Source organism: Desmodus rotundus, chromosome 9 (assembly GCF_022682495.2).
Source record: "Desmodus rotundus isolate HL8 chromosome 9, HLdesRot8A.1, whole genome shotgun sequence".
Lineage (NCBI taxonomy): Eukaryota > Metazoa > Chordata > Mammalia > Chiroptera > Phyllostomidae > Desmodus > Desmodus rotundus.
Window position 1 is genome coordinate 2,076,845 of NC_071395.1, and position 23,008 is coordinate 2,099,852.

At 59.6% G+C, this 23,008-nt stretch overlaps 1 protein-coding gene across 3 annotated transcripts in view; it reads left to right on the plus strand.

Annotated features, from left to right (window-relative positions):
* SYNPO2 (synaptopodin 2) overlaps positions 1-23,008 on the plus strand; it is an 86,330-nt gene that overhangs the window by 31,764 nt on the left and 31,558 nt on the right. The gene's annotated exons all lie outside the window — the stretch shown is intronic.

A 23,008-nucleotide genomic window follows, 5' to 3' on the forward strand; every position in this document is an offset into this window, starting at 1 on the left:
CATCGGTAGAAGGTGTTTCCCTCCCTCGCCCCGTTTTACTGAGATACAGCGGGCATGTGACATTGTACTCATTCGGACGCACAGCACAGGGATTTGACGTGTGTGTGTCGGGAAGGATCGGCTCGGTGAGTTTAGCTGGCACCTGTCATGATACAGTTTCAGTTTTCTCCTGTGGGGAGGATGTTTAGATGTACTCCCTCAGCAAGTTCAAATGCACAATGCAGACTTGTGAGCTGCCCTCACCTCGGGATGGGCCACGCCCCGGGCCCACGTCATCCTGGAGCTGAGCTGGGTGCTTTTGGATCCCTGCATGCAAACCAGGGCGTTGTGACACAGAATCGAACTCGTCAGCCCTGAGTCCCTCCAGCGTCGCTCTGAGAGCTGTTTTGAAAGCAGCTCTTTGGGTGAAGAGGTTAACACTCTTTAAAAACTACCTGGAGAGAGCACGGGGTGACTGTTGTAGGGCACGTTGTAGATAAAGGTGTGGCGGGCCCTGTGGGCACCCGCCCGGGTAACCGGGCAGACTGAAAGCAGAGGGGCCCTGTGCAGCGACGGCCATCCAGACAGGCCCCCCAGAATGCTGTGCGAGGTGCAGACACCGCACAGCTGAGCGCGTGTCCGCTGCGGCGTGTGGTTTTGTCTTCTGCGCGAGGCCTGGCCTGGAGGGTCAGAGAGCAAGGCAAGCGTCGGGCAGAAACAGCACTTTCTTGTCCAGTGAGGGCGCAGATGTGCCCTTGGTGCTCCGGGCTACTGTGAGTGCAGCTGGCAGGGCGTTAGGAGGTCACCGACTTCCTGGTTCTTTCTGTGACCCAGTTTCAGAATCGGCCCCCCAAAGAGGGGAGCCCAGCGCCCCCAGGGCCCCACGCTCGGCACTCAGACCCGGGCGAGCCCTGCATGTGGCCAGCTCGCGCTCCGCTGTGTTCACACTGTGCAGTTAGGGGTGGGCCCTCCCTTCTGTGGTCTCCCGACCGTACTAGGGTCAGCGCAGTTCGGCCCGTGTCTGCATTAACACTGTCGTTGTGACCCTGGAGCGCGCCACTGGCGCAAGTCAGTCTCCTCACAACGGCGTCTCCAACCCATTAGAAACCCCTCAGCCTGTTCTCAGTTCTCAATGTCTCATAAAAAGTGCCGAGGAAGTGCTGAGTTTCTCAAGACTGAGTCACCGAAGTCCCTCCCTTTCGGCGAGGGTCGGTGAGGGTCAGCACGGGGAGAGCTGTGCCGTGCTCAGGCAGGGCTCTCAGGCCCAGCGCTGGGAGCTGGCCCTTTCCTTCACTGGAACGACCCGTGGCCTTGCTGTTGTGAAGCCACAGCTACAGGTGTTGACCAGATGCCCTTCCGAATCCCTCTGCTCCGTCAGCATGAGCCCCGTGCCCCGTGCTGGAGTTTCCGGTGTTACCAGGGACCCGTTTGCCTTTGGCTTCAGTCCGCTCAGCTGGCTGACGTGGGAGAACTCCGGAGCCCGGTGATAAACACGCCTGTCACCCTGCCCTGTCTCCTCCGGGCCAGGCGCGGCGATGGCTTACATCAGGCAAGGGGGGTTTGTGCAGCAGGGCCACGGCAGACCGACGATTCCTTTTACGGGCAGTGGGACCCGCGTGCACGGCCGCCTCCCCCCACCCCAGCCCTGGCGCTAAGGGGACACCCGCCTCACTGTTGGGCCTGGATTCCCACACGATGGTATTTTCTGGGCACGTTCGTGTCAGCAGCCCGAGCCTGACTGAAAGCAGCGTGTCCTCTTGAAGCAGAGGAGGGGTGCCCTCCCGTCCAGGCTCTGGAGTCTGAGTAAGGCCACCTGGAACTTGGGGATCTCCGAAAACTCGGCTCTGCGCCCCCAGGAGGGCAGGATCAGTCTCCCAGGAATGAGGCTGGGCCTGGGAGAAGGGAGTCGTCTCATCCCTGCTTGGGCACTGCAGAGGGGAAGGCTGCGTGTCCCACACCAGGGTTCTGCTCCCGATGCCAGAACTTAGCGATAGAGCCCTCTCCTTACCTGTGATCACCACTTTACGTGATATCCAAGACCAAGCCTTCTGAGAAAAGGGATGTCCTGTCTGGACCCACGTCACTGGTTATCGTGTGTTCTAGGTGAACTCTAATCGATTTTGTACATGAGTCTCAAATTCCATTCCAGCGCAACTGCAGATGGAGGTGTCAGAGATCGCGGAATGGCGCTCTGCAAGCCCGAGCACTAATCGCACCGTTCAGCCTTCGCTCCCGGTTGGTCACACAGGACACGAAGCATTTAACTCACGTCCCAGTTAACACGTCTTCAACAGCACGTGTGCGTGTCAGCACGTGAGGACTTGGTCGCTTTTCAGACCAAATGACACTAAACTATGCCATTTATCAGGCACTTCACGCGTCGGGCACTGGGCCAGGGGCTTCGTAAAGCTTACACCTAATGGTGTAACAACCCTGGAAGGAAGTAGTAGTGTCCCAATTCCAGGGATAATAATAGGAGCAAACTGAAGCTCAGTGAGGCTGAGTAATTTTCCCGAAGTCACACAGATTTAAAGTAGTAAAGTCAGGACTCGAACCCAGAACCCTGCAAACCTACCTGCTTTCCTTTCCACAAGTCCCCCTGGGCCCCTGGGAAAAGACAGAAAAGGAGGCTGCAGTTCCGTGAGCACAACGAACAGACGTGACCTTGAACTTCCCATCTTGGAGGCCTAACGCAGGGTGAGAGGGCAGCCCTCGGGAGCCCTCACACGGGAGTTTAAACACACTGTTCGTTTGCAGCTAAAAATGTTCGGCTGCTTCTTCCAAACAACGTTGAGGGTTCAGAGAACTACGAAGCATGTTCTCTCATGCGGCTCGTGTTGGGCCCACCCCGTTTCCCAGGCTCTCCCCTTCCCTGTGTCTCAGGGGACCAGCACCCCGGGGCAGGACAGGTGCTCCTCAGAGGCTCCCTGACCCGCCAAAGTGACGAGTGCATCACCAGGATGCAGGTTCATTCCTGGCCACTGTCACTGCCTAGGGCGTGGCTTGTGGGCTGTGACCTGCATTCACGTCCAGCTCTGCTGACAGAGGAGTCCAGGCCTTGTCAGGAAAAGTGTCATTTCTCCTTTGGGTCTGTTGTTCTTCAGGCAGGGCGGGCTTCCGGGTTGTGGGTTGCTGATGGGGTTGTGGGTTTTGAAGCGTCCAGGTAGGAGCCAGGATCGGTCCCAGAGAGTGAGGAGCCCCCACAGAACCGCTTCCCTGGGGCAGCACTAGGACCCCCTGCTCGCAGCGGATGTTCTCCATCAGGAAACGTGAGAGACCTGGTCAGAGAAGCAGTAGGGAAGCAACAGAGAGTCCAGTCCCTGCAGCCAGGCCGTGCAGGGGGAGGAGGCAGCACGTGGTCGGAACTTCGAGCTTTTTGGGGGGGGGTATGTCCCTCTCATCAGTCAGGGAGCAGCTGACCGTTTTCTGGCAGAGCAGAACCAAGTGCGGCCGAGAAGAAGCGCCTGCAAGGGGGGCCGTGCAGACACCCAGTCTCACGTTCAGGAAACCACTGCTCCGGACCCCCGGAACTGTAAGGGGTCTCTGGGCGAGCCCAGCTCCCTCGTCTTTCCAATGTCTGTTTCATGTGTCAGGTCGCGCTTTGGTCATTTCCAAACACTCCCTCCGGAGTGCCAGAAAGAGAAGTCGTTTGGTTGCCCTTCCTCCTGCGTTGCGTGGCTGAGAAGGCGGCCGGGGAGGCTGGCAAGAGTCACAGCTGGCAGAAGCCTCCTCTGCCCCAGACGGAGCCGGTCCTGTCTCCATGTTTGGGAATGGTTTCTCGAGCATGTGCGCATTTTGTTGGCAGGTCATGTCTTTGGAGAGTGGCAGGCACTGTCCTCCCTGCCACCCCCAGCCATGCTGCTGGCCTCGAGGGATGCAGATGGCCTCCAGTGTCCAGAATCTGAGGGGCAGGTGGTGTGAGCAGGTCCCATGTGACCACCGCGCATGACTGGGCGGGCCTCGCGGTGGTGAACTTGGGGCCATTGCGGGGAGAGGTCCTGCTGGAGAGGAGGGTGGAGAGCGGGAGCTAGCCATGCCTGAGCGTGAGCTCGCGGCACTGGGTCCCGAGAAGGCATCGCTGTGGGGACACCTCCACTCCCATTCCCCGGGCAGACGGCCGCCCCGCGGGCTGGGGCAGGAGCTCCCGTCCTCTGGCCCTCTGCGCGTGCATCTGCACCAGGAAACACGACTTGCGTCCTGCCTGCAGCCTCACAGGCACATGGATTCCACGTGGCCACACAGGCGGCAGACGGGACACCGCGCGGCCTGGCGGGAGGGTCTCTGTCACCAGTAACTGCTGTTGCCACGTCCGCGGTAATGAGGAAAACTTCCTACATCTGGATTCTCGGGTATTCAGAGATGGTCCCTAAACTTATTTTTAAGTTTTGTGTCTGTAACTTTTTTTTAAATGTCTGGTTTTACTTATTTCCTCTATCAATTAATCTAATACACAGGACGTGAGGGCCCACTCCCTGTGTAAAGTCAGCGTCACTCACTGCCGCTGTGACTTCTCATCTCTGGAACCCCCTGTAGGGGCGTCGCCTCAGATCCCCTGACCCAGCCGGCCCCTCCCCTTTTGGTGCTGCCGATTTTCGGCAAAGTCACGGCAGCATGGAGGCCAGAGCAGCCCGGGCAGGTTCTGACCGGGAACTGCGACTGCTCCTGCGTGCGTGCTCGGCCGGGCGGGTCCCCTAGGAGCACCCTCCACTCCGCCTGATGCGGGGGCCCAGGGGTGCCACGGGGCGTGTGAGTGGGTAAGAGAGGAGTCGGAGGTGAGGCTGCCTTCAGGTGGAGATGGAGATAGGAAACTAGTGGTCCACTGAGAATTCCTCCATCACCTCTCCCTCCAGCTGCTTTACCTTGGGCTTAGTGATTCCTTTCGGGCAGAACGGAGGCTTGGGGTCTCCCTTGTTTTCAGCTTCTGGCTGAGTGGGCAGGTGGGAGAGGGCATTTGGATTGTGCCCTGGAGCAGAGCCACTTGAGGGGCCAGGTCAGAGGGACTCTGGGGTTTGGGGGTGCCCCCGAGCGCTGCCGCCCATTCCCGTGGAGTACTTGTGCAAACTGAAAAATGCTGGCGCTGCTTCTGGGGTGACGCAGCCCAGAGGCAGTGAGCAGGGCTCCCTGCCAGTCCCCTTGTGGGGTGCAGCCTGCATGGGGACCCGGTCTGTTCCCGGCCATGCGGGCTCTGTCATTGTAGGCCCAGCAGACGGACAAGGTTCTTACCGTGCCCGAGCCCACTGACGGACTTGAAGAGCAGGACCTTCCCTGCACGGCCCTCCAGGGTTCGCCCACAACATGGTCCTCCGCAAGGAGCTTCACAGTAGGTTCGTCTCTCCCTCCTTATCCGGTTCCTTGCAAACAGCAGTGTTTGTGGTTGACCACACTGGGTGCGTCTCAGCTGGTGTTACTGCTCCTACTTAGTACTTAAGAAAACAAAGCCTGAGGTGGCTGGATGCAGCTGGGCAGTGGGTTCTACCCTGGAGTTGGCTGTAACCCATACTCTGCTGTCCTTCCCTCCGTCCTTTCTCCCCTGTCCCCCTTTCCTGTCCCTGTAGGGGTTGAAAAATAAGGTGTCCTTTGAGCTTCCTGATTGCTCTGCAGTAGACCTTCAGCTCTGACGACTGCTGAGACCGGTCTTCCCCAACAGACGCTTCCCTCTCCTCCTGGCTTCGGGTCCCCTCCCTGGCAGGCTGTGTCTGCGCCCAGTGCTCGCTGGGCGGGGACATTTCGGCAAGGGGCCAGGAACCCACCTGGTGCGGCCCTGCTTGGCTGAAAAGACCGGTGTCTCCTCCTCCTCCTGGGGTTGGGGAGTGACGAGGTGTGTCTTTCGAAGGACAGGAAACACGTATCGCTTTGCCAGTAGTCAAGTTCCCAGTGTCCAGCATAACCGGGTGTAACTTCTCCTCGCCTGTGGAGGCCTGTCCTCTCAAAGACAGAAAGGAACTTCTGTGGAGGCCAGACCAGGCTGGTGCTGGCCCCGGCTGTGTCTTCCAGGGGGTTCCTGGTGCTTCAGGAAATGCTGTGGCGAGAGGGATAAGCGGGCGAGAGGTGTGAGCGCACGAGGCTTCCGGTCATTCCTGGGCCTCTGTGCAGGTCGCGGAGAAAGCATTCGGGGCGGCAGCGAGCCCTGGGGCCCCGGCAGCCCTTGAGTCCCATGCTGTAGGGACGCGGCGCTGTCTCTGGTGGCTTCACCACCGCCGGAGGGTCTGCGACGCTGTACCGGTGTGTTGGAGACCAGGTCACTGCATGGTGTTTATGATCCTCTCAAGCATTTCCCTGTTCCACGAAAGTCAACTGCAGTCCCTGAAATGACAAATAGACACTTCATTGCACTTTGTAAACATTTCCTGTGGCTCCAAGAATGCGTCTGAGACTCGATCTGTGTTATCTTTACAACCCCTTACCCGTGTGGTGTTTGAAATGGACAGTGCAGTGGGAAGGAAAGAGGCCTTTTCTCTCTCCAGACCCTAGTGAAAAGTTTCTGTGATCAGTCAGCAGTGTGTGCTGCCCCCTGCTGCCCTTGCAGGGACATGCCTGGGGCCGGCCCTGTCTCTGGCTGCAGAAGGCTGGCTTTGCACCGAGGTCGCAGTCATTTCACGCAGACGCCTCTGAGTGCAGTGCCCTGGGACTTGGAATTCCCCAGCTGTGAGGTCCCCAGGCCAGACGCCAAGTGGGCATCGTGTTCTCCGAGTCGGGGTGCGATGGCCTTCTTGGGGCATGCTTTCTGCAAGATCACCAGTCCAGGGAAAGAGCTGTTTATATAGTTGACTACAAGGGTTTTTTGGTGAAAAGTGATTCTTTGAAATATGGAAAATGAGCCAAAATGGCAACAAAACTGCTCTTGGTGAGAACCTTGCTCCTTAAAGAGTAGACTGAAGTGTGATGGGGTGTGCTGTCATTGGCACCGAAACCGGGGGTGCTCAGCAAGGGGAGGGGGTCGAGGGCCATCCCAGGCTCTGCTGTGTCTTCACTGCCTCTGACGGGATGTCCCAGGGGCCCCTTCGGCCCACGCCCTCTCCAGGGCTCCCAGTCCAGCAGGGCAGCAGAGGTGATTGCTAGCCGACACCCAGCAGCCTCTGGGGATAGGGCAGGCTCGGCGTTTGCATCCATTGTTGTTGGCCTGGCACTCACGCCACATGGAGCCAGTTTACTCCTGAATTAGAAATCGTCAGCAGGCTCTGTTCACTTACCAGGTGGGCGTCCAGTGCCGACCACGTGCCAGAAACAGGTTCACGTGCACAAACCGCCCGAGTGCCTGAGGGACTCACGGTCAGTGGGAGTGGACGCGGGCAATCGGGTGCTTTACTGAGTACATCCCGAAGGCTGGGTCCCGGTCATGTCTGATTGGCGGGACCCGAGACACGGCCTCTCGTGACGGAGCCCATCCCTCCCTGCCCCTTGGCGCTCACTCAGAAAAACATGAGTGGGTTCTGCCTCCCCCCCCTTTTTTTTTAATTGTGTACCTTTTAGTAACTTGATTCCTGCCTTGCACAGGACGCTCGCACCTGCCCTAGCCACCTGCTGGCTCTCTGACCCCAAGTGTGTTTGTAACCAGGGGACAGACCGATGTGCTTCCGGACTGGGTCCCTCTCCTTGTAAACCCGGGACGTGGGCAGAGGTGGCGGGCCCTGCTCTATCTGATTCTTGCCAGAACATAAGCGGAGGCCTCCAGGGGCGCTGGGGGCTGGCGATGACATTGCCGGGCGGGCGGGAGGCAGTGAGCCTGTTTAGCAGGTCAGTTTATCTGGTCACCAAGCACTCATTTTGAAGACACAAGGGGCCTTGCTTGAAGCTCCCCAGTGCCCCCTGAGAAATGGATGCACAGGCCCTGAAGCCCGCTATTGCATGCCTGATCCAGGTTTTTGTTTGCGGTCATCAAAGAGGGGTTTGCCTACATTTGCTCTCATTTCCCCAGGCTTAAGTCACTGAAGTCCTCCTGCGTGGGGTGCAGCTGGGACCTTGGTGGCCTGTCCACATGTGGGAGCCCTGGATGGAAACTCCTGAGGTTCTCAGCCAAGCCCACCCTGTCTCCACGGGCCACCTGCAGGTGGACACGGCGTGGCCCTCCACTCTGTGGCCAGTGCGCTCCCCGGCTCGGTGCGCTGCAGGAACTGTTCAGGGCGTGCGGCGCCTGGCTGATAACGCCGACAGCTCACCATCGGCACTCAGGACCACTTCAAGAAAATGTCCCATAAGACGTGTTTTTCTTAATACAATAAGACCGTTGTGAAATCTGGGGACAGCAATTAGTCGTCCTCCTCCCTCCTGTGATTTCTGAGTCGCTTTAGAAACAGACCACAATTACACAGAGGGAGCTAATGTTGTAAAGATCGGCGTTGTGGTTGGGGATGTTGGCCACAGCAGGCTGGCTGCGGCCCCTTCCTGCCCGGAACGCCTGCCTGTAGGGGCAACTCTGGCACCCGGAGGACCCCGGCTCGAGCCCACGTCAGCAAGTGGACCCGAGACACTGTTCATCAGAAAGGCGCCCCCCCGCCCCACCCCGCCCACCTCTCTCCAGAGAGTGTCCCTGTGAACTCCACTCGTGGGCCTGTTGGCTTTGTCGTGACCCCTTTGCTCCGTGGGCCTGCCAGCAGCGAGCCGAGGGCCCTCTCAGAGGTGGTACAGAGCGGCCCGGCCTGGGGACACAGCCCTTTCTGGTGCCACGGGGCGGGGGCCTCCTCCAGTCCCCTCATCTTCAGGCAGCACACGTTGCCCTCCGGGTGCGTCCTGGTCCCTGGGACTGGCTCAGCACCTCAGGCCAGCTGTTTTAGCTCAAGTAGGATTAATTTAACCACCAGCTGCTGTTTGCCTACTTACTGTAATCAGTCAGCACGTATTTATCATGTGCCTTTTAAGAGGGAGCTCTCCAAGCAGGGAGCCATCCTGCCGAGGTTGGGCCAGGGCAGTTTTGGGGGCAGCGAGAACGGCAGGCCCCTCCCCTGGGTCCCCAGGGTCAAGGCTGAGAGAACTCACCCACTCTGCGGTTTGGCTTCTGGTTATTAGTTGCACTCACTGTAAGGTGGACCCGAGGCTAATGGCACTTCCTTGTCTCTTGGGAATTAACATTTATTAAATGAAAGCTAACAGCCTCTGGTTGGGGGGAGCCTGACTCTCCCCCTGGGGGCGGGTTTGCTGCCCTCTGGGGTCCCGAAGCTCCAGGGAGCCCACCCTGAGCACGCCTGGTGCAAGACAGTGGGAGGAATGATCAGCCAGCACCTGCCTTTCAGTTCAGTGCCTTAGTCCTTGGAAAACATCAGAGCTCCGTCCACCAACACCAATCGCGTTGGTGCCTCCCCACGGGAGGAGGGACGGGCCAGCCAGGAGCGTTCTCCTGTCCCAAATGTCCTTTTGGAGAAAGCGTGGAAGAGGGGAGAAAGGCCTCCCACCCCGAGCTACTTTGAAGGGCAGGCCTCTGGTGCGGCACGCTGACCTGCGGCCTTCCTCGGCCCGCAGTGGCCCCGAACCACAGCGGGCGCGGGTAGAACCTGATTGAATCCCCCCTGAAACCTTAACGAGGGCTCACCCTAACTTCTGACGGCCCTCGTCACAGCGTGGGAGAGGGAGGAGGAGGCAGGGTGATACCACAGGGGCCAAAAGACACCTGAGCCTGAAGCAAGGTCTGACTGCCTTAGTGCTCCTGTTTGGGGAAATGGGACATCCCACAGGTTTTCTTCCCCCGCCCCTCCAACAGCAGGAGCCAACCTGCTGGGAGGAGGGAACTCCTAAGGAAGCCCAGCAGGCCGGTCCCTCCCTCCGGTGCTGGCTCCTGGCTCCTCCCGCCTCCAGCTTTTTCTTCCGAGGGCTGCTGGCTGCTGCGCCCTGGGTGCAGAGTCTCAGTCACAGGACTGTGGTATGCGTCCTGGCTGACTACCAGCCCTCTGTGACCTCGGGCGGGGGCTTGGGGGGGCAGCTCTGGGACCTTCCAGGGACCAGCGCTGTGACCTTGGGCCAGGGCCAGTTGTGTGACCTTGGGCAAGCCACTAAAATCTCTTGAGGCTGGGTTTGCTTTTCATCTGAGAAGAAGTGCTTAGTAACTTTAGTGCCTCTCCTGGGAAACTTAGAGATGACTTAGGTGTCATCGAATCAGAAATACTCACTTTGTAAGCTGGCTGCTGTCCCCGCCTCTTCTCCCCCCTCCACACACACACTCCTGTGTGCAAACAGCAAGTTCAGGGGAAACGCATGCACTTTTGCATGAAACAGCCCAGGGCTTGGGTGTCTGCTGTGGCCTATCAGCTGTGTGATAGCCCCCGGGCCAGCCACGGGAAAGAGCTCTGTGGCCACTGGGGGGCAGCAGAGCCTCAGGAGCGGTTGAATGGCGATGGGTGGGGTCCTCATGCCTTACTGTCACTGGGGAGAGAGAGCCTCAGACAGCATCTCAGATTCAGGGGTAACAGCGTACTCTGAACCGCCTTTGCTTCGTCACCCGGACTTCTGAAGGATCACCAACTGCACCCCTGCCGTGGCTCCATCCCTTCCCCACTCCAGCCCAGCCAGGGTTTGGCCCTCAGCTCTGTCCCCAAACAGCCCCCCGCCCCCCAGACAAAGACATTGGTGCCCTTGAGGGGCCTCCAGGACAGGTGGCCAGGAACCAGGCTGGAAGGAGGGAAATTCGCAGTAGGCGGCCCCTTGTGTCTTAGCCCCTGAGCCCGGGGGTATAGCAGCTGCTGAGAAGAATGCAGACCTGACACGTCAGTGGCACCTATCACGTGAAAAAAAGAAACAGCATTTTGGGTCACTCTGCTCAAGCTCCTGCACGCGGTGCCTTCAGAACGCACAAGACCTCCCCACCGCACCGCTCAGGGGCCCTGGGCTGTGGCCGCAGCCCCCGCCCCGCCCCCTGGCTTCCTGTTCCCACTGCCACCCCACAGGCAGCGCGTCACTCTGGGCCCAGGGCTCCCCTTCTCTCAGCCACCTCCTGCCGGGCAGCCTTCCCTCCCCCGCCCTCCTCCCAGCTGCCCTCAGTGCTGCCCCTTCTCTCCTGCGCGCTCTCCAGCCCCCAAACCCTCCAAGGGGGCTGCGGTCGGCCTGATCCTCAGGCACCTGTGCAGGGGCTGCTCTTCCCTTCGCACGTTCTGCACCCTTAGGTCAGGGCTTTTCACATCATGGGGGCTCAGGAAGTGGTTTCGGAGGGTCCTGGGTCCTGCAGACCTGGGAACCCCCGTGGGTGGCCTGTTGGCATCATCACCTGGGCCATCATGGCCATGGACAAGTACAAAGCTGGACAGGGCCCCTTGTGATCAGGGCGCCTCCCGTGGTGGCCCCAGATTACCTGCTGGGGGAGCGCCGAGCGCTTCCTGAAATGCAGGCTTGCGGCTCTGGCTGTGACCTGCTTCCTCTTGGCCCTGGGCGTGGACTGGGCTGTCTGTAGTGAGAGCAAGCACCCTGGGGACCTTGCTCCCACTGAGGCGTGGGACCCCAGCTCTCCTGGGATGGGGCAGGATTGGGGGGCATCAGGGGCAGGGGACCCTGAGGTGCCTCTGCTGATTCTACAGTGCACTCCGAATGCCTCGGCTGCTGCCAGCCCTTCCGCCCTGTGCCTGGCTGTGCCTTGTGCTCCTGGACCTGGCCTGCCCTCTGTGTCCCCTTTCAGGAGGTAACAGCTGAGCTGTCAGGCTCTGAGTCCCCACAGAGGCTGGTGCTGGCAGCTCCCACTTGGAGCAGGGGCCTCCAGCCTTAGCAGTCACCTCCTGTCGTTTTTTTCTCGTTCTCTCCTCCTTCCCTGTGGCCTCACAGACTGGGGCAGGGGCTGAGAGGGGTGTCTCTGTGCTGCAGACTGGAGAGGCTCCGGAGGCAGGAGCAGGCTGAGCCCTGCCTAAGCCTCTGACACACTAACAGAGTTCATGCAAAGCCCCTGCACCCAGCGTGGCGTTCCCAGTGTGCATTTGGTCCATCAGTAAGTCAATCAGCTAATCAATGACCATTTACCGGGTGCTGAGGAGGTGCCCAGGAACCCGGTGCCATGACCTCACCTCATCCCTGACCTGGGATCTAATTCTGTGCCGTGCCATGCGCTGCGGCAGCGCCAGCCCGCTGAGCTGCATTCCACACGGACTCGTACCGTTTGCAGGGTTCTGCAGCCCTCGGAAAGCTGCGCCAGGCAGGGCCGGGCCACTCGACGTGACCAACCGTTGGGGACTCTGAGCTTGACTGGAGCCTCTGACAGTGCTGCGTCTCCCTGGGTCTCCTTGGGCCTCGAACAAGAAATGTGCACACACGCCTGTGCCTCCCCCGCCCCCGTGCACACTCACGCCTACGGTCGCACAGCAGGAAACCCCTTTCCCGGCCCGGCCCCACCCCCTTTCCTGAGGGTCCCCAGGCAGCAGGCTGTGTTACTGACACAGCCCCACCCCCTGCAACAGCCCCTGCGGAACCCCGCGAGTGTACGGCGGGTTTCCTCTTTTCTGTCGGTTTCCTTTTCTGCGAGCCAAAGCCAGCTAAGCAGGTCCGGCGTGTGCGCAAACGTCCACTCAGCCTGGGACTTCTGGGCCACGAGCATCCCATAGGTCATCGTGCGTTCTGCCAGGTCTGTCGGGGTCCGGAAAAGCCAGCGTCACCGATTCCCTGCGGGGGGTCAGTGTCTGAACAAAGCCACCCTGGGGAAGATCCGAAAAACCCTGCCTTCTTTCTTTCTCGGGTTTCGTGTGACTTAGAAAGTAGCTCGAAAACCTGACCCTGATCTCATGTGGCCTTGGTGGTACCAAGGCCTTGATGGGCCACAGCATGGGTCCCCTGGCCTGGGAGGCAGTGATGGGCACGTGTGGCCACCTCCGCCCTCCCCAGCCCACAGCGGGCACCGCAGGTGGCAGGGAGGGAGTCTGTTCTTGAGAGGCATTTGGCCAGTCCCTCCCCGTCCACGTTGTCCCCATGCTGTTTCAGGGCAGGGGCTGCTTAGGCCCCTCCCATCTGCATCCCCTCCAGCCCTGACCAATGACCACTGGGAAACAGGGCTACTCGGTGCACTGCTGACATTGCCCAGAAAGCTTCCAGCAACTGCTCCATCGACAGCCCCGAACAGGCCAGAAAGTGCCCGTGGGTTGCTGCTGTCCAGGAGCCCCAGAGTCGGCCATTCGGTCCCGAGGGTCTCCGGACTCCAACTGGAGGGGCAGCCCTGGTGAGCACTTCTCCAGAGGAGCTGGTGTTGACGCTGAGCGGGAGGCCCTGAAGCTCCTCCCCTTGATTAGAAGGAGGAGGAGGAGGAGGAGGTCACACAGCACTGGGGTCATGGACCTGGGCCAGCACCAGACTTGGGAGTGTGCCCGAGGCCCTGGGACCAGCCAGGCTGCCTGTGGGGCTTCCTGTTCACACATGGGTGGGAGGTCCTGGTGGGTGTCCCAGAGGCTGGGCTGCCTGAGAGTCAGGGCTGCCCGTGCCCGCCCACCGCCATCTCCCTCTGGTTCCCATCTGTCTCCGTGACAGGCCAGGGCCAGGGTCTCACCTGCTCACTCACCGCTGTGTCCCCAGCGTCCAGCACTCACACTGACCCCGTGTGCTGACTCAGTGCTCAAGGAAGGGACTTCTCATTCTGCAAGATCAAGCAAACATGGTGTTTCCCAGCAGGAGGCCCCCTCCCGCTGTTGCAGGCAGCTGTCACCCCGAGCACCTCGGCCAGGCACCCCCCCCCCCCCCCCCGTGGTCATGGCAGTGCTCAGTCTAGGGCCTGTGAGGCCACCCCCTGGATCCACTGTCGGGTGTGGGGAGGCTGGGCCTCGGTCTACGGCCAGCCCATGTCCCCTTCCCCAGGCCCTGCGATGCAGTCCCGCCACCTTGTGGAGTTTACGCAGCTTAACGCCATGGTTCATACTCACAGGTTCAGTTCACACTCACAGGTTGGTGTCGCCCTCGGAGGCAGATGTCGATATTCCGTCATTTTGTTCGCAGCACGGAGCGCCTGCCGTCCCATGTTCCCCTCTGCCTCAAAGAGCACCTCACGGGACCCTGGGTCTGTCCAGTGGGGGTGGGGCTCTGTGTCCGCCGCGAGGCCTCAGGGCTTGCTCCTGGGCTTCCTGGAGGCTGCGGCCCCGCCCCTGCACTGCAGCCAGCCCCTGCTCCTTCCATCCCTCCACCGGGGTCCCAGACCCCGCGCACACCCGGCCTCGGCCTGCCTCGTGCAGCGCTTCCATCTTCGTGGTCAGTGAGACACCGCGGAGGCACGGCCACACCATACTCCTCGTCACGTGGAGCGTGAACTGCTCTCCTTTATTTGTAGCTGAAGTCACAGCTGCCAGTGCCCGTCGTCTGTCTGCAAGAGGAGCCCATGACTCCCGCAGGTCCTTCTGGGAAACCAAAAGTAGCGAGTGCTCTGTCTTCAGATGCGTCCGGGCTTGCGAGGCGCCGGGGCCACAGACAGGGTGCTCAGGGGGTGGTGCAAGCAAGGGCGGGGCCGCACGCCAACCTGAGTCACAGGGGGGCCTGGCTCTGAGCCTCGCCCTGGCCTCAGCTGCACCCAGCAGCCCCTCGGGAGTGTCGGCGCATGCTGTTCACGGACCACACCTGGCAGTCTCCCCTCCAGCTTCGGGCACAGGGTTGCCCAGGCGTGGTCACGACCCGGGGCTGGATGCTTTCAACCCGTTCCGAGCCCTCTGGGATGCGCCCCAGGCCCATGCAGCCTGCGCCCAGCCTGGACCAGGCTCAGCCCTCCCAGCCACCCCCCTCAGGTGTACACATGAGACCGCCTGGTCACCCCGCTGGTCCCAGGGCTCCGGGTGTGTTTCCAAAGTCTGCTGCTGGCCCTGGTCAGTGGCCCTTGTTTTGTGGGACCACTTTGTTTGTCGTTTTAAATCGAAGAAAGGAATTACATGGCCTGCCGCTCACCCACTGACAGTTCCTCTGGAGAAGTGCTCTTCCAGGTCGACCCTTCTGTCACAGCCCAGAGACCCCCGGGACTGAAACGATTAGACTGAGGGGGAGATAGAGAGCAGGTGGTGGGCCCGCGCATGTGGTCTGTTGGGACCCTTAGCCATTGGCCTTTGCTGAGAAGTCTGATTCTCCGCCCTGATATGAGCCAAGAGCCAAGGCCAAGGAGGAGGGAGCCCCGCTGAGCGTGAAGGGAGAACATTCGAGGTAGAAATGGTGGCCCAGGAGCAGGGGCAGCCTGGCCGAGCACCTGAGAGAAGAATGGGATAAAAAGGAGACGTGGCATTTAGTGACAGTCTGCAGGAAAGGATGTGGGGGAGCTCGGCCCAGAGTGGGCAGTGTGTGCAGGGTGTGGCCGGCTGCACCGGGCTGAGGGCGGAGCGAGTGAGCAGGGAGGCGGGGGACATTTAGGGTCAGTTCCGTTCATCAGCAAGCCCTGCCCTGATGAAGCCCCAGGCCTCTGAGTGGGGGTGTGGGGAGCACAGGCAGGTGGACAGACTGGAAGAGGGGCAGAGAAAGGGCTGCATGGGGCCACGGTGGGAGGGTCCCACTCCAGACCACGGTCCTGAGGCTGACCGGTATGCCCTTGTATTCAGGATGGACATCTGGCTCTCCTAGGAGGCGTCTGCTGCAGTTGCTGCCTCCGCCTCAGGCCACCTTCTGACACGTGGTTCTATTGCTGCAGAGAGCCTGTGCCTTTTATCCGAGGTGTGGCCCCCGCAGACCAGGGGACCCTGCTGGTGACATTTGAACTGCCCAGGGGATGAGGCAGATGCCAGAAATCCACAACTTCAGCAGAGCCCCGGCCGCAGCGACAGCTGGGGGGCCCCGGATCTCTGGACGTAGTTGGTGCTCACCTGCTGCACATGTGGGGCGAACCCGCTGTGGGGACCCCTGAGCATCTCATGGGGAGAGGCCGGTGAGGCCTCTGGGCATGGAGCCCAGGGCAAGAGGGGCCAAAGGAGCCGGCACCCAGAGCGTTAGGCCTGTGGTTGGTTTTGCTCCGATGGAGAGAGGAGACCCGACAGAGGTCCATGAGTGTCCCTCTGTGGCTCTGACGGAGATTGGGAAGGAGGGACGCTGAGGGGCAAGGTTCCCCTGATAGCCTGAGGTCTCTGAGGGGTGGCTGGCCTGGTCGGGTTCACCTTGTCCAGGGCCCCGCCCTCCGTCGTGCAGATTCTGAACCAACGCTGTTGCCGCTCAAGTGGGAACTCTGTCCAGGCCTAGGAGCCTGCTCCCTAGAGACAGAGACAGGGCAGGGGGATGGAAGTTGGGTTCTCCCTTTGGAGAGAGGTGGAAACCCACCAGCGAGAGCACTGAGCGCCGCTGCGTCCTGTGACCCGTGCGACCCCCAAAGAACCCAGATGGGTGTAGGAAGCTGGGTCGGTGTGCGGGACCAGAACAGCATGTGTGAGCGGGCGTTCAGCTGCGGGGGGCCCCGCTGCACTCATCTGTGCGCTGTGGGGCACCTGTTCTGTGCGCATCGAGCCCTCGGTCGGGGCACCTGCTCCTCCGGGCAGCACTTTCACGGGCGCCCTGTCCCGCGCTCTCCTGATTTCCGTTTCTGGACAACCCCTCGCAGAGATGCATTCTTCCCTAGAGCGGTGCTGCTGCCCAGCAGGCTGCTCCGCTGACTCAGTCCGTCCACCTGAAGTGATCTCGAAAGCCTCTGCTGCTGAGCTCGGAGGTGGCGCTCAGCACCTGGCCCTGTCCCCGTCTCCAAGGCCTGCCAGGGCCCGAGTCCGGCCGAGGTGCTGGGCTGCTGATGGGGGACGGGGCGGGCCTGATATGGCTCTGCCTGGTAGACCTGGGGGTCATCCGGGCCTGGGCTAACTGGCCGTGCTTGCTGAACACGGTTGTCTCTGAACGTGGATGTCAGCTAATGAGGGAAAGCCACAAGGCCATGAACTTGGGCCTAAACACACAGACGCGTTTCAGCACCCACCCCCGCCGGCTCGGTCGTGCTCCAAACTCGGCCGCCCCTGTGCTGCAAGAGGCGTGAGCTTGGCAGGCTGCTCGCGGTGCTGCAGGCATGACACGTGCTGCCGTGGCCCTGAGTGGGATGTGCCTTTTGAAGACAAGATGCTCCTCCCTTTTTTGGTGACCCAACAAAAGACAATCATGCTACCTTGCACAATTACATGTTAGCCTCCGTGTTTGAAGATGAGACAGTTGTTCAAGAAAACTTCTAGAAATTGGCCACCAGGGGACTTTAGAAAACAGACGTTTAAACAGGCAAACAAGCTCACGTGTCTGTTGGTTGGCGTCCTCTCTGAAATTTCCATCCTGCAGAGGAGGCGCTGTGGGTGCAGTCGGTCCCGCAGCCGGGCCCCTGGCCTGTGACCCTGACCTGCGACCCTCACCAGGGCCCCAGCCGCTGGGGTCTCAGCTCTCCCCACACAGGGAGCCGAGGGTGGACGGGTTCCGTTCGCTCCGTCTCTCACAGCTCTGCAGCCCCTGGGAGTGTGAGACTGTCCCTCCCACCAGTGGCTCAGAGCCCGAGATCTGCCACTCCCCCCGCCCCCCCTCCGCAGCATGTAGCAGAGTTTTGTAAGGAGACAGACTCCGGCTGAAACGACGGGCTCAGTGCGATGCTGGTGGCTTCCTGAGAGCGTGACCTCGGGTGAGCCCTGGCCCAGCAGTTTCTTCCTCTGCCAAACAGACGCAGATGCCCTGCCCCTCCGGGTTGCTGCAAGGGGTGAAGAAGTGTGTGTGGCCAGTGGTGTAGCGGGGTTGTTGTTGGGACTGCGTTTCCAGTCGGGTAACAAGGAGGTCAAAACGGGATCCTGTTTCCGTGAAGACAGTTTAGGAGTGAAGATAACGTGGATTCTGATCATTAAAACATAAGTTTTAAAGTGCCGGGCTTGTAACGAGCGCATGGCCTGCATTTCTCTGTGTGGCGGGGAAGGTGGGGTGATCGGGGCACAGGCCTCAGGGGAGCCCGTCTGCTCTGGGCTCTGGAGGCAGAGCCGAGTTTGCAGACAGGGGGACCCTTGGGACGCAGGGGAGATTCCAGACAGAGGAGAAGTTTTCCCCAGTGTGTGACCATCTCCCGGCTCTGGTCGTTGCCTGGGACTCTCTGGAGGGCTTGAAGCAGAGGTGCTCCACAGCACCACGTTCTGGCCCCAGAAGGCTCCTTCCTCCAGAGGAGCTCTGGAGCCAGCGAGGAGCTTCGGAGTGCGGTCACCTGGGGCCGGCCATGTACCTGCAGCGTGAGGAGAGCTGGAGGAATCCCTCCTATCTCTCCATCCAGGTGGCAGGGTGGACTCAATGAGGGGACAAGGAGCAAGAGACCAACACCCACAGAGTCTAGAAGAAGGGGTATCAGAGAGGGTCATTCCTATTTCAACCTCTCCGCTTGTCACATCCAGGACCCAGCTCTTGGGCCAGCACCCTGCAGTTAGGACCATGCTGCCACCCCCTTGCCCCCATGGCCTGTGGGAGCAGAGGGTGATCGCTGGGCTGCGTGCAGAAGGGGAGACGTCAGGGACACACACTCGGGATGCAGCCCAGGGTCACCACCCTGCTCAGTCCAACAGCCGGACTCACAGCTGCTCCCCTGGCCCGGCTCCCCTCTGGGCGCTGCGGGGTGGGGCAGAAATGCCAGCTGAACAGTGATGTGGCTGCCTCCACAGCAGGGCCATATTCTGGGGCTGGTGACCTCATCGCTGCTGGAGTTGCCAGGGCTGGGTTCCAGGGGAAAGGGGACGGCGGTGGAGGGGGGAGGGGGAGCGAACAGCAGCAGGTCGGACAAGGGAACCCAGCAGTGCCGCTCTTCAGAACTCGAGCCGGAGGGTCAGTGCCTCCAGCCGCCGCCTCCCTCCCTGCCTCTCCCCTCACTGCTGCTGAGACAGCAGCCCAGCAGGTCTCTGAGTCCCATGTCATGTCACCCCGGGGCCCCTGGGGCCCCGCATTCCCACCCAGGGGAGGGCCTGGGAGTGTCGTTGCGCTGCCTGCTGAGAGTCTGAGTCCCCACTGGCTCTCCGCCCTCGTGTGCCAGTCAAGAGGTCAGAAGTCACTACCGTTGAGTAGTGGTCCTTCATTTCCTCCTCGACCTCGTGCCCTGGAGGGTGTCGTTTAGCTGTGTAGCAAGAGGTGCCCTGGGCGTTGGCAGCGTCCTGGCCTGTGGCCCCCTCTTCACAGTTAAGGGGACGGTGGATCAGCTGACCGGGATGGAACACAGGATGAGAGAAAGGCGAGTGCTCCCTCACCTGTGAACCGGGGAGAGGACACAGCCCTGTACGTGAAGCACGCACATCCTGTATTTACACGCCCACTGCAGGGAAGCACAGGCACCGACCTAGAGACTACACCTCCTTGCCTGGACACGCCCCTGTTCACCCACGAGCCAGGCAGGTGGCTGACCTTCGCCGTGCACCAAGCCCCCGGGTTCTGACAGGATTTTTGGGGCCTCGCCCTGTCACACCGTCAAGGTCAGAGGAGAAACTCCTGCGGAGCAGCCAGCAGCCCTGGTAGCTGCGTGTCGGGGGCAGGGCTTGAAGCTCAGATAATCCCCAAAGGGACATGCTGGTTGTTTCCTTTTCATTCTCTTTACGATACTTGTAATGTTTTATTTCTGTAGCAGATACATCTGGTAGAAGGCGCTCTGCTACATGAGCAGCTTTCCCCTCAGCAGGAGCCACGATCTTTCAGAGGAAGAGCAGATTCAGATTCAGCAGTGCTCGAACTCTCTTATACAAACTATTTGTAAAGCAGTAAAATCCTTGTCTCAAGAAATTAATATTTTTTTGTCCTTTAAAAGCATAATTTCTGTAGGTCATTGTGTAGTTTGCTTGAGTGATATCAAACGCTCATACACTACCTTTTACTTATTACAGTACTCGGATGTATTTATCCTTCATGTGACTTCTCCCTCTCCTCCAAGTATCAGAAGACGCTGCCTTCAGCACGGCTAATTTAATTAACGCGGAGATCAGTTTCCGTACGAAAGGAGCCCTTGGTAATTCCGTTGCTTGGCTTCAGGGTTATGTAATAACAGAGAGGAAGTTGAAATGTCACTGTATTTGGTTTCACATGAAAGTCAAGAATTCACGGAACCCCCCCCCCCTCCGTCTTCAGCATGCTCAGTTTGGGGGCCAGCCGGAGAAGGAAGGTCATTGGCGAGGTAAACCAGAGTCCGAAGGTGCCCGAGCGTCTGCACCGTGCGTTTGGCCCAGGGGTTGTCGCAGGGCGCTCGGGGCCTTTCGTGTGGCTGGCGGCTGCACAAGGGTCTCTCTAGAGCCGGCGGTTTGCCTGCACGATTGCTTGGGGATGGAATTTGGTCGCAGGTTTTCCACGTCAGCGTCTGCAGCAGTTCCGGCCTGCCTGCCACCTCCAGTCCAGAAAGTCTCGGCTTTGGGACATCCTCATTTTCAGAGCAGTAATAGTTACTTGTGCGATCCTTTCAAATGGACATGTGCTCCTAATGAGTTCTTTTAGAAGTATTTTTGTCTGTATGCTGTCTAAATGTTTATCAAAAGAATCTGCCTGTCGCTCGGAAGCCTTGTGCAGCCTTCCCAGCACACTGCCACAGAGAGCAGGCAGCGAGGCTGCCGGGCTCTGGCCGCCCAAGCCCTTCTGCAGGGGCTGCGGGCTCGCGTTCCCCGGAAGGACAGCAGGCAGAGAATACCATTCCATATTTGCACTTGCTCGGCCGGCCTCACGGTGCCTGCTTTCTGTAACAGCCCGTGGCAGGCAGCTGCGTCGCGGCGCATTTCTGCCTGTGGACCTGTTGGCAAGCACATTCCTAAGGTTGCGGGCGTGGGTCTGGCCGAGCCCGTCCGAGTCAGTTCTTCCCTCTGGGATGCGTTCCAGGGTGGCTGCCAGGAACGCTTTCTACTTTTATGGTGACTTGGTCCCTAAGGACAGAGACAGTCACCCAAAAGGAGGACTTCCGCCCAGTGTCTGGGTGAGTTCTTGTGGTCAGAGCAGACATGTTCGGTCTTCGACCCAAACTCAGTGTGTCAGCAGCCTCCTGGGCTTGAGTGGAGGTTCTGAGGGTGCAGCACCCGAAAACCCCATGTCTGCCTGCATGGGCACGGGGCCTGGTTGGGATGTGCGGTGGAAGCCGTTCCCGGTCCAGGCAGTCTGTGCAATGGCACCCGCTTCCCCTTCTTCCCGCACTTAGCAGTGCTTCCGGGAGAGAAGGCTTGCTTCCTTTCTGGAGTCATCTGGTCTCCTTCTCGACAGCTGTGCATGAGGGTAATCATCTCCCATCGTTCCTTGTGAGTTCCTCACAAGCCTTTATTTCTCCTGTATTGGTTTCCTAGTTTGTTTTCTAGGTCACCATCCTCACATGTGGCCCCCCTGGGCCCCGCCTTCATCCTTGCAGACCCTCTCACCCGCCCCTCTCACCAGGCTTCGGTTCCGCTCTGCCCCCCTGTCTGGCCTGAAGGACCTGCACCCGCCCGCTCCTCTTGTCTGTGTCTGTGGTGTAGCTGCCTCCTCGTTCACCTCCTGTGTCTGCCCAGGTACCGTCACTCAGTCTCGGTCAGGGCGAGTCAGCAGGACATAGAAACGCCAGTAGTTACTTTGGTCAGAAAGGGACTTTGTGAGTGCTGGGCAGTCTCTGTCAGCCCTGGAAAGGCAGGGTCGTGGTGGGGACCTTGGACAACACGCACCCCTGGCTGCCTGGGGGACTGGCACCATCGGTGGCCACAGTCAGTATGCCCCAGGCCAGTGCCAGATCTCGGGTGTCCTCCTTAGCTGTGACCAGGGATCGACAAGCTGCCAGTGGCCCTGCTGCGCCCAGAGTAAATGTCCCCGAGATCTGCACCAGCGAGCTGGGAGCCCGAGTGATGTGGAGAGGCTGGGGACATGCACAGATCCCCAGGCACAGGTCCTCCTGTGGCCACACCCGCACCTCCTTCAGTCCCCTCAGAGTAGGCACCTGGGGACCTCACACAGCTCTCCCAGTCACCATCAGCTGCCCCGCTGTATTTTCCTGATCTCACTGATGGTCTGAAATTGCTGCCCCTTCACAGGTGATGTTAGTTTTGGGAAAAGCCAGAAGTCACAGGTGCCAGATCTGGACTGCAGGGGAGGCTCAGTCACCTGGGTGATTTGATGTTTTGCCAAAACACTGCACAAGACGTGATGCATGAGTGGGTGTGTTGTTGTGATGAAGCTGCCAACCACCAGCTGCCCACCGCTGCGGCCTTCTGAATTTGATGCGGACTGATTGCTCTACTCAGACATTTTGAATGTGATGGCCGCACAGTACACAGGCTCACTCAGTGGCGTCTACCACCCCCACTGACTCGTGCAGTGAAGTCGTCATTGTTCACACATGTGCATTCCAGTCCACTCTCCTTGGCTGCCAGGTTACATCGATGTCCCGCAAACTGTTCTTGTTATATTAACGAGGGCTGGACCTTTTCCAGACAGACCTGGTATTTGTATTATTATTTTTGCAGGGAAGCGTAATACGTGGGCCTGTCTCCTTGTTCAGTTATGAGTGACACGCACCGAGCACTCAAGGACGGCCTCGGTCGGACATGACTGGGTGATACGTTTACAGGGGCCTTGTCACCACTAGTGATTTTCATGTCTGGACTTGCTCTCATTTTCACAATCAAGAACATCCTCAGGCCCCGGCCAGGCAGCTCCATTGGTTAGAGTATGGTCCTGGTGTGTCGCGGCTGTGGGCTCAGCCCCCAGTCAGGCACGTACAGCGATCAGCCAGTGAATGCGCCAGGAAGTGGAATCAACCATCAGTGTTTCTCTCTCTCTCTCTCTCTCTCTCCTGTCCACTCTCTCTCTAAAACCAATAAGGTTTTTTAAAACAGAATATTTTCAAGAGTTTTGAGTTTTTACTTGTATGCCTGGTGCATAATTACACCAGTGACAACAATACATAATAATACACAGTACGTAGGAAAGACCTGTACGCCCGTAAATGTCTATTCGTCCTGCTGCACCTGTGAGCAGAACCTCCTTGGTGCAGCTGGTAGTTGCGAGGGCCGTGTTTGTGCCTGGGGCCCCTGGCCTGTGGTCTCAGAGGGGTTAGCAGCCCCATTAAAGACAGAGAGAGACGAGACCTTCAGGTGAACTTGGTGGCGAGGCTCTCCTCGCCATGGTCAGGTCGCAGGCTCTCCAGGGAAACCACTCCCTGCCGCCCAGACGAGCGGAAAGGGGAACTCGACTCCGCACGCTGACCTCAGTGCACGTGCAC